The 19,767-nt window shown below is 40.4% G+C and overlaps 1 protein-coding gene across 5 annotated transcripts in view; it reads left to right on the forward strand.

Moving 5' to 3' along the window:
- ST3GAL3 (ST3 beta-galactoside alpha-2,3-sialyltransferase 3) overlaps positions 1 to 19,767 on the forward strand; it is a 282,832-nt gene that overhangs the window by 2,894 nt on the left and 260,171 nt on the right. The gene's annotated exons all lie outside the window — the stretch shown is intronic.

Genomic DNA, 19,767 nt, shown 5'->3' on the forward strand with positions numbered 1-19,767 from the left:
TTCTTTTTTACACCACCACCAACAATGTATAAGAGTTCCAATTCCCCCACAATCTTGCCAGCATTTGTTATTTTTGTTTTTTTTTGATCATTGCCATTTTTGCAGGAGTGAGATGGTATCTCCTTTGATTTGCATCTCTCTAAACATCTTTTTAATATATTTGTTGGCTGCCTGAATGTTCTCATTGGGGAAGTGTCTGTTCATGTCCTTTGCCCCTTTTTTGATTTGTCTTTTTGTTGTTGAGTTGTTGAAGTTTTCCATATATTTTAGAGATTAGACCCGTATCAGATATGTTGTTGCCTGAGATTTTTTCCCAGTCTGTAGGTTCTCTGTTTACTCTTAAGGTCTTTTGACAAGGTCCCAGTTACCTAATTTATCTTTTGTTGTTTGTGCCTTTTTAGTTTTCTCTGATAGGCTGTTTATGCTGAAAATTAGATCCCCTAGTTTTGACCCTATGTTGTCTTCCAGGAACTTTATAGTTTTAGCTTTAACATTTAGGTCTTTGATCCATTTTTCGAGTTAGTTTTTGTGCATGATGTGGTATATGGATCCTGATTCATTTTTCTGTGTATGGATATCCAGTTTTGCCAGCACCATTTGTTAAAGAGACTGTTTCTTTACCGTTGAATGGACTTTGACCCTTTGTTGAAGATCAGCTGCCCACAGAAGGATGAATTTACTTCTGGGTTCTTAATTCTATTGCATTGGTCTATATGTCTGTCATTGAACCAGGAACAGGCTGTTTTGATTACCGTGCCTGTATAATACATTTTGAGATCAGAAAGTGTGAGGCCTCCTACTTTGATCTTCAATATTGCTTTATCTATTCAGGGCCTCCTTCCTTTCTATATAAAGTTGCAGATTAGTTTTTCCATTTCAGTGAAGAATGTTTTTGGGATTTGGAGTGGGATTCCATTATATCTATAGATTGCTTTTGGCAGTGTTGATATTTTCACAATGTTAGGTCTTCCAATCCATGAGCATGGAATGTAGTTCTCTTTCAGTTTCTTGCAGTAGTGTTTTATAATTTTCCTTGTATAAGTCTTTTATGTCCCTGGTTAGGTTTATTCCTAGGTATTTTATCCTTTTGGGGGCTATTGTAAATGGTATTGTTTTCTTGATTTCCTTTTTAGAGTCCTTCGTGTTAGTGTAGAGAAACCCAACTGATTTTTGTGTGTTGATCTTGTACGCTTCCACTTTGCTGAATCCTTCTGTTAGTTCCAGTAACTTTCTTGTGGAATCTCTGGGATTTTCTGTTTATAGGATCATATCATCTGGGAATAAGGATGGTTTTACTTCTTCCTTTCCAATTTGGTTACCTTTTATTTCCCTTTCTTGCCTTGATGCTCTAGTTGGGACTTCTAGTACAATATTGAATAAGAGTGGTGATAAAGGGCATCCTTGTCTTGTTCCTGTTATAACTTAAATTTTTAGTTGTTTTCAGTGGGAGGGTTAGTCAGGGTACATAGTCCTTTGTACTGCTGGAAATGCAAGCCTTCGAAATCTCTTTCACTTTGAACACTTTGTATGTTTATTACTTAAAACTAAATATATGAATAGACTGTAAAAGACACCCCTCCAAACCCATTTTTCAGAGATAATCATTGTCAATGATTTGATGCATAGTCTTTCATATATGTATTTAGTACTTAAACTTAATTTTAAAAAATAATTTTTATTGTACTTTAAGTGAAAGTTTACAAATCAAGTCAGTCTCTCACTTATAAACTTATATACACCTTACTACATAACTCCCAATTACTCTCCCCCTAATGAGACAGCCTGGTCCCTCCTTCCAGTCTGTCTTTTTCGTGATCATTTTGCCACCTTCTAACCTGCTCTACCCTCCCATCTCCCCTCCAGACAGGAAATGTCAACATAGTCTCAAGTGTCCACCTGATGCAAGTAGCTCACTCCTCATCAGCATCTCTCTCCAATCCATTGTCCAGTCCAATCCATGTCTGAAGAGTTGGCTTCGGGAATGGTTCCTGTCCTGGGCCTACAGAAGGTTTGGGGACCATGACCGCCGGGGTCCTTCTAGTCTCAGTCAGACCATTAAGTATGGTCTTTTCCTGAGAATTTGGGGTCTGCATCCCACTGTTCTCCTGCTCCCTCAGGGGTTCTCTATTGTGTTCCCTGTCAGGGCAGACCTCAGTTGTGGCCAGGAACCATCTAGTTCTGGTCTCAGGATGATGTAGTCTCTAGTTCATGTAGTCCCTTCTGTCTCTTGGGCTCGTAATTACCTTGTGTCCTTGGTGTTCTTCATTCCCCTTTGATCCAGGTGGGGTTGAGACTCATTGATGCATCTTAGATGGCCGCTTGCTAGCGTTTAAGACCCCAGATGCCCACCTTCAAAGTGGGATGCAGAATGTTTTCTTAATAGATTTTATTTTGCCAATTGACTTAGATGTCCCCTGAAACCATGGCCCCCAGGCCCTTGCCCCTGCTTTGTTGACCTTCGAAGCATTGAGCTTAAACTTAATTTCAAATATTACTGTTCTCCTTGTTTGTTGTTACCAGTATGCCAAACATATACATTATCTACAACTAGATTTTTTTACTTAGCAGTATATTCTAGACATTTTTCCATATTAGTATCTGTAGGCGTGATCATTCTTTGTCACTGGTATATCTCATTCTATACTCGCCATTCTCCATTTGCCCTCGCAGACCCATTGTCCATCTCTCTGTGCACTGGTGGCTGACCTCTATAAACTGCATCATCTGGGCTTCCTTGCTCTCTGGTGTCCAGTTGGAGTCAGCTGATTAAAAGGCACCAACAGGAGATCAGAGGGCCAGAGGTGAGAGAGGCCAGAGTATTTATTACCCCCCACCGCCCCTTGTCATGGTTCAGAAGCAACTGTGTTCCTCTGTGGCCATCGCTCCTGTTGGGTGGTCTCTCTTCTTCAGCTCCTGCTCTTGCTGGGCTCCAGTAACACTCTTCTCCCCTTTCCCTTTCAGGCTGAAGGGTGGTAATAGCTTCCTGGTGTTGTTATCCTTGTTGGTTCCTTTAGCCCTACTCACACAGCTATGATAAATCCTGTCATTAAACTTTCTCCAGTTAACTCCTTTGAGTGTGCCATCTGTTTCCTGCCAAGATCCCAGCTGATAGACATTTCACTGTGCAGATACACCAAAATTTATTTTTCTGGTTCCCTGTTGATGGACGTTTGAATTGTTTCTAACATCCTGCTCTTACAGTCATTGTTGCCAGTAATCATTCATACATATCTTTTTTAATATTTGTCAGAGTATTTCTCTAGGAAGAAGTCATGGAAATAGAAACGCTAGGTTAAGGTCGATAAACATTGTAAATTTTAATAGATGCTTCCAAATTGTCCCTGAAAGAGTATGCCAGTTTATGTTCCTAGAAAGTGTTATTTGATTTATTTAATCTTAAAAATTTACAGAGGCAATATTTATGATTTATAACAAATAAAAATAATTCAGAAGTGCATAGACAGAGTCTGGTGGTGCAGTGGTTAAGTGCTTGGCTGATAAGCAAAAGGTCTGCAGTTCAAAACCACCAGCCGTTCCGAAGGAGAAAAGACCTGGAGATCTGCTCCCGTAAAGATCACAGCCTGGGAAACCCTATGGGGTAGTTCTTTTCTGTCCTACAGGGTCAGTATGAGTCAGAATTGGTTGACTGTAAAGCACACAGCAAGAGAATAAATGGAAGAGTAAAAGTCTTCCCAGTAGATCCACTTCTTATTTTACCCATTTCTATTCCCTAGTACGGCTAACAGTTGCTGTATGTCTTATCAGGCCTTTTTCTTTTCTTTTTGTATTTATACACTTACCATAGAGTAAACACACACTCACGCACACACACGCATGTATATATGTATTTATAGAGAAAGTAAATTCATTTGTGTGTGCTGTGTGTGTGTATGGAGAGAAAGTGCTCATTTCTAGACTATTTTATTCTGTTGATCTGTTTTTCTTTTCCTGTGCTAGTACCCATCTATCTTAATAGTTTTGAGCACTTTTTTTTTTGTGTGTGTGCTTCAGGTGAAAGCTTACAGCTCAAATTAATTTCTCATACAAAAATTTGTGCACATATTATTATGTCACAGTAGTTGGAATCCCTATAATGTGACAGCACACTCCCCCTTTCCACCCCGGGTTTCCTGTGTACATCTAACCAGCTCCTGTCCCTTCCTGCCTTCTCATCCTGCCTCCAGATAGGAGCCGCCCATTTGGTCTTGTGTAGCTGCTTAAGCTTAAGATGCACACTCTTCACGAGTATTATTTTATGTTTTATAGTCCAGTCTAATGTTTGTCTGGAAACCCTGGTGGCGTAGTGGTTAAGTGCTACGGCTGCTAACCAAAAGGTCGGCAGTTGGAATCCGCGAGGTGCTCCTTGGAAACTCTATGGGGCAGTTCGACTCGACAACACTGGGTTTGGTTTTCGTTAATGTTTGTCTTAAGAGTGGGCTTCGGGAATGGTTTTAGTTCTGGGTTAACAGAGCATCTGGGGGCCATGACTTTGAGGGTTGCTCCAGTCTCAGTCAGACCATTAAGTCTGGTCTTGTTATGTGAATTTGAGTTCTGCTCCATCAGGAGCTCTGTTGTGTTCCCTGTCAGGGTGGTCATTGGTGGTAGCCAGGCACCATCTAGTTCTTCTAGTCTCAAGCAGATGGAGTCTCTGGTTTATGTGGCCCTTTTGTCTCTTGGGCTCATATTTTCCTTGTGTCTTTGCTGTTCTTCATTCTCCTTTGTTGAGCAGATTTTGATATCTGGTAAGGCAAACCCTTGTCTAATTATTTTCATTTTAAAAAGTTCTTGGCTTTTGTTTGGCACAAACTCTTCAGACTAACTTTAGATCCAAGTTTGAAAAAATCATGGATCTTGATTGGAATTATGCTGAATTAATAGAGAACTGATATCTTTCCATTTAAAAACCCACTTTCCATTTAGGAACATGTTATATCTCTTTATTTATTTGGATCTTTTATATCGTTTAGTGAAAGTCTTGCCCACTTCTCCTGAATTTAATTTTTTAGGTGTTTTATAGATTTTATTATCATAAATGTAATTTTTTCTTTTTAGAGTTTTTTTCTAAATTTTGTTGTTGAGAATATGCACAGTAGAACATGCACCAGTTCAACAGTTTCTACATGTACAATTCAGTGACAATGATTACATTCTTTGAGTTGTGCAATCATTCTCACCCTCCTTGTGCAAGTTGTTTTCCCTATTGACTTAAACTCACTGCTCCATAAGTTTTCTGTCTAATCTTTAATTTTTTATTGTGCTTTAAGTGAAAGTTAGTTTCTTATAAAAAAGCTTATACACACATTGTTATGTGACCCTAGTTACTCTCCCCATAATGTGACAACATACTCCTCCTCTCTACACTGTATTTCCCCTGTCCATTCAACCAGCTCTGATCACCCTCTGCCTTCTAATCTCACCTCCGGACAGGAGTTGCCTGCCTAGTCTCATGTGTCTACTTGAGTCAAGAATAACACTCCTCACCAGCATCATTTTGTGTCTTATAATCCAGTCTAATCTTTGTCTGAAGAGTTGGCTTTGGGAATGGTTGTAGTTTTGGGCTAACAGAGAGTCAAGGGACCATGTCCTCTGGGGTCCCTCCAGTCTGAGTCAGACCTTTAAGTTTGGTCTTTCTACTAGAATTGGAATTCTGCACCCTGCTTTTCTCCTGCTCCATCAGAGACTCTCTCTTGTGTTTCCTGTCAAGGTAGCCATTGGTGGTAGCTCAGCACCCTCTAGTTCTTCTGGTCTCAAGCTGATGGATTCTCTGGTATATGTGGCCCTTTCTGTCTCTTGGCCTCATATTTTCCTCGTGTCTTTGGTGTTCTTCATTCTCTTTTGCTCCAAGCAGGTTGAGACCAATTGATGCATCTTAGATGACCACTTGCTAGCTTTTAAGACCCCAGACACCACTCACCAAAGTGGGATGCAGAATGTTTTCTTAATAAACTTTGTTATGCCAGTTGACCCAGATGTCCCCTGAAATCATGGTCCCCAGACCCTTGCCCCTGCTACTCTGTCCCATGAATGTATTCAGGAAACTTCTTAGCTTTTGGATTAGTCCAGTTGTGCTGACTTCTCCTGTATTGTATGTTGTCCTTCCCTTCACCTAAAATAATTCTTGTCTACTATCTAGTCAGTGAATACCCCCCTACCTCCCACCCCACGCTTGTAACCATCAAAGAATGTTTTCTTCTGTGTTTAAAGCTTTTCTTGAGTTCTTGTAATTGTGGTCTCTCTCCTACAATATTTGTCCTTTTGCGACAGACTAATTTCACTCAGCATAACGCCTTCCAGATTCGTCCGTGTTATGAGATGTTTCACGGATTCATCGTTGTACTTTATTGTTGCATAGTATTCCATTGTGTGGATATACCATAATTTGTTTATCCATTCATCTGTTGATGGGCACCTCGGTTGTTTCCATCTTTTTGCAATTGTAAACAGTGCTGCAGTGAACATGGTTGTACATGTATCTATTCATGTAATGGCTTTTATTTCTCTAGGATATATTTCAAGGAGTAGGATTGTTGAATCTTAATGGTAGTTCTATTTCTAGCTTTTTAAGGAAGTGGCAAATCGATTTCCAAAGTGGTTGTACCATTTACATTCCCAATAGCAGTGCATAAGTGTTCCAGTCTCTCTACAACCTCTTCAACATTTTTTATTTTGTATTTTTTAGATTAATGCTAGTCTTGTTGGGGCAAGATGGAATCTCATGGTAGTTTTGATTTGCATTTTTTTAATGGCTAATGATTGTGAGCATTTCCTCATGTATCTGTTAGCTGCCTGAATGTCTTCTTTGGTGAAGTGCCTGTTTATATCCTTCGCCCATTTTTAGATTGGGTTATTTGTCTTTTTGTTGTCGAGGTTTTGCAGTATCTTGCAGATTTTAGAGATTAGTCGCTGATCAGATTTGTTGTTTTCCTCTTTTGGTGAAGTCTTTGGATGAGCATAAGTGTTTGATTTTTAGGAGCTTCCAGTTATTAGTTTCTCTTCTGGTGTTTGTGCATTGTTAGTAGTGTTTTGTATACTGTTTATGCCATGTATTAGGGCTCCTAGCATTTTCCCTATTTTTTCTGCTATGGTCTTTACCATTCTAGATTTTATATTTAGGTCTTTGATCCATTTTGAGTCAGTTTTTGTGCATGATGTGAGGTATGGGTCTTGTTTCATTTTTTTGCAGATGAATATCCAGTTATGCCAGCACCATTTGTTAAAGAGCCTGTCTTTTCCCCCAATTAACAGACTTTGGGCCTTTGTCAAATATCAACTGCTCATAGGTGGATGAATTTATACCTGGATTCTAAATTCTGTTCCATTGGTCTATGCATCTGTTGTTGTACCAGTACCAGAGTGTTTTGACTACCACGGCAGTATGAGAGGTTTTTTTTAAAATCAGGTAGCGTGAGGCCCCCCACTTTGTTCTCCTCTTTCAGTAATGCTTTACTATTCTGGGCCCTCTTCCCTTTCCATATGAAGTTGGTGATTTGTTTCTCCATCTCATTAAAAAATGCCATTGGAATTTGGATCGGGATTGCATCGTGTCTATCGCGCACTTTGGGTAGAATAGACATTTTCACAATGTTGAGTCTTCCAATCCATGAGCATGGTATGTTTTTCCACTTATGTAGGTCCTTGGTTTTTTGCAGTAGTGTCTTGTAGTTTTATTTGTATAGGTCTTTTGTGTCTCTGGTTAGATTTATTCCTAAATATTTTATCTTCTTGGGGGCTATTGTAAATGGTATTGATTGGTGATTTCCTCTTCAAAGTTCTCTGTTGGTGTAGAGGAATCCAACTGATTTTTGTATGTTTATCTTGTATCCTGATTTTTCTGCTGAACTCTTCTATTAGTTCCAGTAGTTTTCTTGTGGCTTCTTTACGGTTTTCTGTATATAACATCATATCATCTGCAAATAGAGGTACTTTTACTTCTTCCTTACCAATTTGGATCCCCTTTCTTTTTTTAGCCTAATTGCTCTGGCTAGGACCTCCAGCACAATGTTGAATAAGAGTGGTGATAAAGGGCATCCTTGTCTGGTTCCTGTTCTCAAGGGGAATGTTTTCGGACTCTCTCCATTTAGGGTGATGTTGGCTGTTGGCTTTGTATAAATGCCCTTTATTATGTTGAGGAATTTTCTTTCTATTCCTATTTTGTTGAGAGTTTTTATCATGAATGGGTGTTGGACTTTGTGCAATGCCTTTTCTTCATCAATTGATAAGATCATGTGGTTCTTATCTTTTATTTATGTGATGGATTACACTGATTGTTTTTCTAATGTTAAACCAACCTTGCATACCTGGTCTGAATCCCATGTGGTCATGGTGAATTATTTTTCTGATATGTTGTTGAATTCTGTTGGCTAGAATTTTGTTGAGGATTTTTGCATCTAAGTTCATGAGGGGTATAAAACCAAAACCAAACCAAACCCACTGCCATCAATTTGATTCCGACTCATAGCGACCCTATAGGACAGAGTAGAACTGCCCCATAGAGTTTCCAAGGAGCGCCTGCCGGATTTGAACTACTGACCTCTTGGTTAGCAGCCGTAGCACTTAACCACTACACCACCAGGGTTTCCATGGTCTGTGATTTTCTTTTTTTGTGGTGTCTTTACCTGGTTTCGGTATTAGGGTTATGCTGGCTTCATAGGATGAGTTTGGGAGTATTCCATCCTTTTCTATGCTCTGAAATACCTGTAGTAGTAGTGGTGTTAACTCTTCTCTGAAAGTTTGGTAGAATTCTCCAGTAAAGCCATCAGGGCCAGGGCTTTTTTTTTTTTTGGTTAGGAGTTTTTAAATTACCCTTCCAGTCTTTTTTTGTTACAGGTTTATTTAGTTGTTCTTCCTCTGTTTGTGTTAGTTTAGGTAGGTAGTATGTTTCTAGAAATTTGTCCATTTCCTCTAGGTTTTCAAATTTGTTGGAGTACAGTTTTTCGTAGTATTCTGTTATGATTCTTTTAATTTCAGTTGGGTTTGTTGTGATATCGCCTATCTCATTTCTTATTCAGGTTATTTGCTTCCTCTCCCGTTTTTCTTTTGTCTGTTTGGCCAGTGGTTTATCTATTTTGTTGATCTTTTAAGAGAGCCAGCTTTTGGTGTTGTTAACTCTTTTAATTGTTTTTCTAGTCTGTTTCATTTCAGTCTGCTCTAGTTTTTGTTTCCTTTCTTCTGGGCTTCTTTTGCTTTTCTCTGTTTGTTCAAGTTGTAGGGTTAATTCTTTGATATTGATCCTTTTTTTTTTTTTTTGGATGTGTGCATTTATTGCTATAAATTGACCTCTGAGCACTGCATTTGCTGTGTCCCAAAGGTTCTGGTAGGAAGTGTTTTTTTTCCTTATTTGATTCTTTGAGTTTCTTTATTCTGTCCTTAATTTCTCCTATAACCCCATAGTTATTGAGCAAAATGATGTTCAGTTTCCATGTGTTTCATTTTTTTTCCTCACTTTTTCTGTTATTGATTGCTAGTTTTATGCCTTTATGGTCAGAAAAGATGCTTTGTAGTATTGCAATGTTTTGGATTCTGTTAAGGCTTGTTTTATGGCCTAATATGTGGTCTGTCCTGGAGAATGTTCCATGTGCACTGGAAAAAGAAAGTATACTTGGCTGCTGTTGGGTGGAGTGTCCTGTATATGTCTATGAGATCAAATTGTTTGATTGTGGCATTTAGGTCTTCCGTGCTTTTACTAAGCTTCTTTCTGGATGTTCTGTCCTTCACTGAAAGTGGTATGTTGAAGTCTCCTACTATTATTGTTGAGCTGTCTATCCTTCTTTTCAATGCTGTTAGAGTTTGTTTTATGTATTTTGGAGCCCTGTCATTGGGTGCGTAAATATTATGGTTGTGTCCTCCTGGTGTATTTATATAGTGTCCTTCCTTATCCTTTGTGGTGCATTTTAAAGTCCATTTTGTCAGAAATTAATATTGCCACTCCTGTTCTCTTTAGATTGTTTTTGCTTGATATATTTTCCCAATCCTTTTAGTTTTTGTTTGTTTGTGTCTGTAAGTCTAAGGTGTGTCTTTTGTGGGCAGCATATAGATGGATCTTTTTTTTTTTTTTTTTAATCTATTCTGCCACTCTTTGTCTCTTTATTGGTGCATTTAGTCCATTTACATTCAACGTGATTATTGATAGGTATGAGTTTAGTGCTGTTGTTTTGATGTCTTTTTTTTTATGTTGTTGACAGTTTCTTTGTTCCACTTAATTTCTGTGCTGGCTCATTTTTCTTTATATTTTTCCTATTCCTCTTTTTCATTGTTGATGATTCTGTATCTGCTGAGTCTTTATACTTTTCTTGTTTTTTAGTTTGGTGTGTAGGATTGTTAGTTTCCTTTATGGTTACCTTAATATTTACTTCTATTTTTCTAAGTTTAAACCAATCTTTTATTTCTTTGTATCACCTTGACTTTCTCTCCATATGAAAGATCTGTGACCACATTTTTTAGTCTCTCTTTTTTGTTTGAATGTCGTCATCTTTTACATAATGATGTCTCTGTTTCCCTGTTTTGTGCATTTTAGCCTTGATTTATTTTTGTGATTTCCCTATCTGGGTTGATACCTGGTTGCTCTGTCCTGTGTTCTAATCTTGAGTTATCATCTAATGTTATTGCTGTTCTAACTGGAGTACTCTCTTTAGTATTTCTTGTAATTTTGGTTTGGTTTTTGTAAATTCCCTAAGCTTCTGTGTTTCTGGAAATGTCCTAATTTCACCATCACATTTGAGAGACAGTTTTGCCGGATATATAACTCTTGGCTGGTAATTTTTTTCCTTCGAGGCTTTATGCATGTCATCTCATTGCCTTCTTGCCTGCATAGTTTCTGCTGAGTAGTCCGAGTTTAGTCTTATTGACTCTCCTTGATAGGTGCCTTTTTGTTCATCTGTAGCCACTCTTCAAATTCTCTATCTTTGGTTTTGGCAAGTTTGATTGTAATATGTCTTGGTGACTTTCTTTTGGGACCTACATTGTGTGAGTTTCGATGAGTATCTTGGATAGATATCTTCTTATCTTTCACGATATCAGGGAAGTTTTCTGCCAAGAAATCTTCAACAATTCACTCTGTATTTTCTGTTTTCCCTCCCATTCCAGTATGCCAATCATTCATATGTTATTCCTCTTGATAGAGTCCCACATAATTCTGAGGATTTCTTCATTTTTTAAAATTCTTTTATCTAATTTTTCCTCAGATATGTTGTTGTCAAGTGCTTTTTTTAAAATTTTTATTGTGCTTTAAGTGAAAGTTTACAAGTCAGTCTCTCACACAAAAACTTATATACACCTTGTTACATACTCCCAATTGCTCTCCCCCTAATGAGACAGCCTGCTCTCTCCCTCCACTCTCTCTTTTCGTGTCCATTTTGCCAGCTTCTAACGCCCTCTACCCTCTCATCTCCCCTCCAGGGAGGTGATGCCAACATAGTCTCAAGTATCCACCTGATCCTAGAAGCTCACTCCTAGCCAGCATCCCTCTCCATTGCATTGTCCAGTCCAATCCCTGTCTGAAGAGTTGGCTTTGGGAATGGTTCCTGTCCTGGGCCAACAGAAGGTCTGGGGGCCATGACCACCGGGGTCCTTCTAGTCTCAGTCAGACCATTAAGTCTGGTCTTTTTATGAGAATTTGGGGTCTGTATCCCACTGCTGTCCTGCTCCCTCAGGGGTTCTCTGTTGTGTTCCCTGTCAGGGCAGTCATCGGTTGTAGCCAGGTACCATCTAATTCTTCTGGTCTCAGGCTGGTGTAGTCTCTGGTTTATGTGGCCCTTTCTGTCTCTTGGGCTCGTAATTACCTTGTGTGTCCTTGGTGTTCATTGTCCTTTGGTCCAGGTGGGTTGAGACCAATTGATGCATCTTAGATGGCCGCTTGCTAGCGTTTAAGACTCCAGATGCCACTCTCCAACGTGGAATGCAGAATGTTTTCTTAACAGATTTTATTATGCCAATTGACTTAGATGTCCCCTGAAACCATGGTCCCCAAACCCCAGCCCCTGCTATGCTGGCCTTCGAAGCATTCAGTTTATTAAGGAAACTTCTTTGCTTTTGGTTTAGTCCAGTTGTGCTGACCTTGCCTGTACCATGTGTTGTCTTTCCGTTCGCCTAAAGTAGTTCTTATCTACTATCTAATTAGTAAATACCCCTCTCCTACTCTCCCTCCCTCCCCCCTCTTGTAACCATCAAAGAATATTTTCTTCTCTGTCTAAACTATTTCTCAAGTTCTTATAATAGTGGTCTTATACAATATTTGTCTTTTTTTTAAAATAATTTTTATTGTGCTTTAAGTGAAAGTTTACAAATCAAGTCAGTCTGTCACATATAAGCTTACATACGCCTTACTCCATACTCCCACTTACTCTCCTTCTAATGAGTCAGCCCGCTCCTTCCTTCCAGTCCCTCCTTTCGTGATGGTTTTGCCAGTTTCTAACCCTCTCTACCCTCCTCTCCCCTCCAGACAGGAGATGCCAACACAGTCTCAAGTGTCCACCTGATACAAGTAGCTCACTCTTCATCAGCATCTCTCTCCTACCCATTGACCAGTCCCTTCCATGTCTGATGAGTTGTCTTCGGGAATGGTTCCTGTCCTGAGCCAACAGAAGGTTTGGGGACCATGACCTCTGGGATTCTTCTAGTCTCAGTCAGACCATCAAGTCTGGTCTTTTTATGAGAATTTGGGGTCTGCATCCCATTGTTCTCCTGCTCCCTCAGGGATTCTCTGTTGTGCTCCCTGTCAGGTTAGTCATCAGTCGTGGCCGGTCACCATCTAGTTCTTCTGGTCTCAGGATGATGCAAGTCTCTAGTTCATGTGGCCCTTTCTGTCTTTTGGGCTCATAGTTATCGTGTGACCTTGGTGATCTTCATTCTCCTTTGATCCAGGTGGGTTGAGACCAATTGATGCATCTTAGATGGCCGCTTGTTAGCATTTAAGACCCCAGACGCCACACTTCAAAGTGGGATGCAGAATGTTTTCATAATAGAATTATTTTGCCAATGGACTTAGAAGTCCCCTTAAGCCATAGTCCCCAAACCCCTGCCCTTTCTCTGCTGACCTTTGAAGCATTCAGTTTATCCTGGAAACTTCATTGCTTTTGGTCCAGTCCAGTTGAGCTGACCTTCCGTGTATTGAGTATTGTCTTTCCCTTCATCTAAAGTAGTTCTTATCTACTAACTAATCAGTAAATAACCCTCTCCCACCCTTCCTCCCTCCCCCCCTCATAACCACAAAAGTATGTGTTCTTCTCAGTTTATGCTGTTTCTCAAGATCTTATAATAGTGGTCTTATACAATATTTGTCCTTTTGCATCTGACTAATTTCACTCAGCGTAATGCCTTCCAGATTCCTCCATGTTATGAAATGTTTCACAGATTCCTCAGTGTTCTTTATTGATGCGTAGTGTTCTATTGCGTGAATATACGATAATTTATTTATCCATTCAGCCATTGATGGGCACCTTGGTTGCTTCTATCTTTTTGCTATTGTAAACAGTGCTGCAGTAAACATGGGTGTGCATATATCTGTTTGTGTAAAGGCTCTTATTTCTCTGGGATATATTGTGAGGAGTGGGATTGCTGGATCTTAATGGTAGTTCTATTTCTAGCTTTTTAAGGAAGCGGCACATCGATTTCCAAAGTGGTTCTAAGTGCTTTATCTTTATTCTCAGTAGTTCTGACTTCCATTGCCTTTGTTCTATAACTTTCTATTGAGTTGTCTTATTCTGAAATTTTATAGTTACTCTTCTGGTTTTCTGTTAGCTCTCTTCCTGTGGGTTCTTGAAACCTACTAAAGGTTGTCATTATGCTCTTTTCTAATCTTCTTAAGTTCCTCTATTGCTTTGACTCTGTGCTGCTTGGTTTGTTCTGCGTTTTGCCTGATCTCCTTCCTGATATCTTGAAGAGTTCTGTATATTAATCTTTTGTATTCTACTTCCAGTAATTCCAGGAAGTTGTCTTTGTCTGGAAGATTTCTTGATTCTTTGTTTTGGGAGTTTGCTGAAGTCATCATGGTCTGCCTCTTTATGGGATTTGTTATTGACTGTTGTCTCTGAGCCATCACTAAGTTATTGTATTTATTTATGTTTGCTTACTTTGTCCTAGCTTCTTGTTTTGTTTTGATATGCCCAAATAGACTGCTCGTGTGAGCTAACCTGATTATTGGCGCCTTTGAAGCTCTAACGTCCTGTTACCAGGTGGTTAGAGCTGTTACTAGGTATGTGAGCCCAGGAGTCTGTTCACTTTTCTTATATGGATTCAGCTCAGGTTTCCAGGTTGTCGGTCACCAAGTGTGTAATGCACGCTCTCACCTATAGTCTTAGATGACCAGGGGTGATTGGTGTAGGCACAGGTATCTGTCTGCAGTAGGGATTCATGTGCTGAGCAAGGCAGTGGGATGACAACTGCCCTTGAGTGTCTGTGTGGAAAGTGTGTCCCTGTTCCCTGGAGCTTTTGCATCTGGACTGTGGGCCCCCAATGCTGTTGGGTGTAAGGACTGGTAGGCTCTACTTATTCTTGGACCTCTGTTGTGGTTGGCTAGGTGGTGTAGGTGGAGCCATCAGTCCTCAGGCCCCTGATACGGGTAGGAGAGGACTCTGCTTAACAGGCAGAGCTGTGTCAAATATCACAAACCTGCCTCTCCATCATATAGCTGAGACAGTTGAAGTTAGACTTCAGGTATATACCCTGTTGAACTGGGCTAATGAGGACCTACACTGCTGAAATGGTCCCACACAGGTCTACGGACGGGTGAAAGGCATCCAGAGTCCATGGACCCCTCATGTCTGTATCTAGGCAAAGGAGCTGTTTCTGCCCTGAGTTCCCAGTTTAGTGGAGCCAGCAGATTATTTTTTCCCAGTTTGTTAATTTGTTCCCTCTCCAAGGCCGGGAGAATGGCTCAGGGTGTGTGGCAGGTCCTGCTTCTGGCCCAGGGCAGGGGACACAGCGCAGCTGGCTGGGAGCCACTGCAGACCGGGAAGGGAGCAGGTAAGTGGGAGAGAGGTTTTTCCCAAAGGGGTGTTTTTTGATCTGTGTGGTAGGTTAAACACAAGTACTTATCTTTTGCCAGTTGAATACCACTTTTCACTTATTCTGGAGGCGTGACTAGACTCTCTGCTGCTCATCCTCTCCTGAGGTGGAAAATGCGTCCGGACGCAACTGCTTGTTTCACCTCGCTTGCGCCAGTGTATCTGGCCTGTGGGGTGCTGGCTTCCGCCAGATCAGGTCTGGCAACTCCTTGCTGCTTCTCAAGCATCCTTCCCTCCCCCTGCCGCTCAGTCTGATTCCTCGACTTTGCCTTTGATGTTCAGGGCTCCTAGATTGTCATATATAATTGATTCCCTTGGTTTTTTGGGTCTTTGTTGTAAGAGGGACCATAGGAAGCATCTGACTACTCTGCCATCTTGGCTCTGTCTCTCTCTCTTTACAGTTTTCTAATTGATTATTGCTGATAAAGTTTATAACAAGGTATTGATTTTTATAAATGAATCTCATAATCACCTACGTTATTGAACTTCCTATTCTAATTGTTTTTTTCAGTTAATTCTCTTGGCTTTTCTAACTGGACAATTGTATGATCTTCAAATGATAACATTTTATCCTTTTATTTGTAATATTTATATATAATTTCTTTTTCTTATGCTATTGTGATGTGAAACCCCTATAACGGTGCAGTCATTAAGAGCTACTGGCTGCTAACTGAAAGGTCGGCAGTTAGAATCCATCAAACGACGCGTTGTGTTGGGCACACCTACTGCAAAAGACCTCTTTAAGGAGTTAAAATGCAAAGAGATCACCTTGAAGACTGTGGTGCACCTGATCCAAGCCGTGGTGTTTTCAGTTGTCTCATATGCATGCAAAAACTGGATAATGAATAAGGAAGACTGAAGAAAAATTGACACCTTTGAATTATGGTGTTGGCGAGGACTATTGAATACACAATGGACTGCCGAAAGAATGAACAAATCAGTCTTGGAAGAAGTACAATCAGAATGCTTCTTAGAAGCAAGGATGGCGAGACTACATCTCATGTACTTTGGACGTGTTATCAGGAGGGACCAGTCCCTGGAAAAGGACATCATACTTGGTAAAATAGAGGGTCAGCGAAAAAAGAGAAAGACTCTTAATGAGAAGTATTGACACAGTGGCTGCAACAATGGGCTCAAGCATAACAACGATGGTGAGGATGGTGCAGGACTGGGCAGTGTTTGGTTCTGTTGTGTGTAGGATCGCTATGAGTTGGAACCAACTTGATGGCACCTAACAACAACAACATTTGTGTTGTGAGGACTTCCGAATGGGGGTGAGGGGTAGTGATCCAGGGAAGTCCTCCTGGCAAATGTTAGGTTTAAGCTGAGTATCAAAGGATGTACAGCAGGTGAAATAGCAGGATAGGTAGAGGATATATTCCAGACAGAGGCCTTGAGGAGAAAAAGAAGGCAGCATTCAGTGAAGAGAAAGAAGAATAGCTAATGCATAGGGAACACTAATGACATTTGGAGATGCAAGAGATGGATTTGGAGAGTAAATAGGATTTGATCACAAGAGGCTCCTGGGCTTTAAGGAGCAATTACTTTATTCTAAAGCAATTGAGAATTTAATGAAGGGTGTGGTAGGTAGACTGGCTCCCTGAAGATATCCACTCCCTGATACTAGAACCTATGACTATGTTATGTTACATGGGAAAAGGAAGTTTGCAGATATAATTAAGGTTGATAAAACCCAAACCAGTTACAAGAACCAAAAAATATATGTATGGTTACATATGTAGGTGTATGCATATATGTGTATAGGTAGTATATGTGTATGTGTGTGTGTATAGGTATGTCTGTAGGCATATGTATGTATGTATATGTGTCAACATGCATATATATTCATATACATAATAAAGCACATGGGGGCACAGCTATAGATACTTCTTAGATATAACCAGTGGAGTGGTTTACTGGGTGTGAAGGCTTAGGAGCATGGTCTCATGGGACAGCTAAGTCAGTTGGCGTAATATAGTTCATAAAGTCTATGACACATCCTAATTTGGTGAGTAGTGTCTGGGGTCTTTTTTTTTTATTGTGCTTTAAGTGAAAGTTTACAGTTTAGGTTAGTTTCTCATACAATAGCCTATACACACATTGTTATATGACCCTAGTTGCCCTCCCTACAATGTGACAATACATTCCTCTCTACCCGGCATTTCCTGTGTCCATTCAACCTGCTCCTATCCCCCTCTGCCTTCTCATCTCACCTCCAGACAGGTGCTGCTGACATAGTCTCATGTGTCTACTTGAACTAAGAAGCATACTCCTTACCAGTATCATTTTATGTCTTACAGTCCAGTCTAATCTTTGTCTGAAGAGTTGGCTTCAGGAATGGTTTTAGTTTTGGTCTAACAGAGGGTCCGGGGGCCATGACCTCTGAAGGTCCCTCCAGTCTCAGCCAGACCATTAAGTCTGGTCTTTTTACTGGAATTTGAGGCCTGCATCCCACTTTTCTCTTGTAGCATCAGGGATTCTGTCTTGTGTTTGCTGTCAGGGCAGTCATTGGTGGGAGCTGGGCATCATCTAGTTCTTGCAATCTGAGTCTGATGGAGTCTGTGGTATATGTGGCCCTTTCTGTCTCTTGGCCTCATATTTTCCTCATGTCTTTGGTGTTCTTCATTCTCCTTTGCTCCAAGTGGGTTGAGGCGAATTGATGCATCTTAGATGGCCACTTGCTAGCTTTTAAGACCCCAGACACCACTCACTAAAGTGGGATGCAGAACGTTTTCTTGATACACTTTTTTATGGCAGTTGACCTAGATGTTCCCTTAAACCATGGTCCCCAGACCCCTGACCCTGCTACTCTGTCCCATGAAGTGTTTGGTTGTATTCAGGAAACTTCTTAGCTTTTGGATTAGTCCAGTTGTACTGACTTCTCCTGTATTGTGTGTTGTCCTTCCCTTCACCTAAAATAATTCATGTCTAGTATCTAGTTAGTGAATATCCTTCTCATTCCCTCCCCTCTTGTAACCATCAAAGAATGTTTTCTTCTCTGTTAAAACCTTTTCTTGATTTCTTATAATAGTGATCTTATACAATATTTGTCCTTTTGCGACTAATTTCACTCAGCGTAATGCCCTCCAATTTCATCCATGTTATGAGATGTTTCACAGATTCATCATTCTTTATCATTGCGTAGTATTCCATTGTGTGAGTATACATAATTTGTTTATCCATTCATTGGTTGATGGGCACCTTGGTTGTTTCAGTCTTTTTGCTGTTGTGTCTGGGGTCTTTAAAGCTTGCAAGCAGCCATCTAAGATGCACCTATTGGTTCCTGCTTGTCTGGAGCAAAAGAGAAAGGAAACCAAAGGCTTAGATAAGAAACTAGTCTAGAGGACTAATAGCCTACATGAACCATGGTCTCATCTACCTTGAGACCAGAAGAACTAGACAGTGCCTGGCTACCACTACCAATCATTCTGCTCAGGGCCACAATACTAGATCCTAATAGAATGGGAGAAAAATGTAAAACAGAATTCAAATTCTTACAAAGTCCAGATTCATTGGGCCAGTTGAGACTGGAGGACCTCCTGAGACTATTGCTCTGAGATATACTTTAAACTTTGAACCGAAACTTCTCCTGGAGGTCATCTTTCAGTTAAATAACAGATTGACTCTGAAGATGAAGAATATCATCCATGAGTACTGTGCACTTTAAAAAAAATCATCTGTATGAGATCAAGTGGTCAACACTCTAAAGCAAAGAAGGTAAGGGAGGGGGCAGGGAAACTAGATTACAGGAAATAGAACAATTGGAATGGAAATAATGAGAATATTGATACATAGTGAAAAATGTAACCAGTGTCACTGAACAATTTGTATAATACCAAAACCAAACCCATTGCCGTTGAGTTGATTCCAACTCATAGCCACCCTGCAGGACAGAGTTGAATTGCCACACGGGGTTTCTAAGGCTGTAATGTTTACGGAAGCAGACTGCCACATCTTTCTCCTGTGGAGTACCTGGTGGGTCCAAACTTCTGACCTTTCTGTTAGCAGCTGAGTGCTTAACCACAGTGCCACCAAGGTTTCTGCACGTGTTGTGTAGAAACTGTTCAGTGGGAACCTAATTTGCTGTGTAAGCTTTCACCAAGCACACAATAAAATATGATTAAAAAAAAACAAAACACAAACCAGTCGCCATCAAGTTGATTCTGACTCATGGTGACCCCATATGTTTCAGAGTAGAAATGCACTCTATAGGGTTTTCAATAGCTGTACTCTTTTAGAAGGAAAACACCAGGGCTTTCTTTCGAGGCACCCCCGAGTGGATTTGAACTGCCAGCCTTTCGGTTAGTAGCCAAGTGCTTAATAATTTGTGCCACCCAGGGACTCCAAACCGTCGCCATCTAGTTCATTCTGACTCATGGAGACCCCACGTGTTTCAGAGTGGAACTGTGCTCCTTAGGGTTTTCAGTGGCTATGGCCTTTTGGAAGTAGGTTGCTAGGACTTTCTTCTGAGGTGCCTCTGGGTGGAGTTGAACTACAGCCTTTCAGTTAGCTGAGTGCTTAACCATCTGTATCACCCAGGAACTCAGTTAAAATAGGGAAATTATCCTGGATTATCTAGGTGGGCTCTATAACCACATGAACCATTAAAAGCAGAGAACTTTCTGTGGTCAGTAGCAGAAGAGAGACGTGGCAGAAGGGAAACTTGGAGAAATTCAAAGATGAAGAGGGATTTGACTTGCTGAAGCTGAACGAGGACCACAGGGAAAGCACAAGAAGGAATGTGGGCACTTCTAGGAGCAAAGACCGG

The sequence above is a fragment of the Loxodonta africana genome, chromosome 3, assembly GCF_030014295.1.
Source record: "Loxodonta africana isolate mLoxAfr1 chromosome 3, mLoxAfr1.hap2, whole genome shotgun sequence".
Taxonomy (NCBI): Eukaryota; Metazoa; Chordata; class Mammalia; order Proboscidea; family Elephantidae; genus Loxodonta; species Loxodonta africana.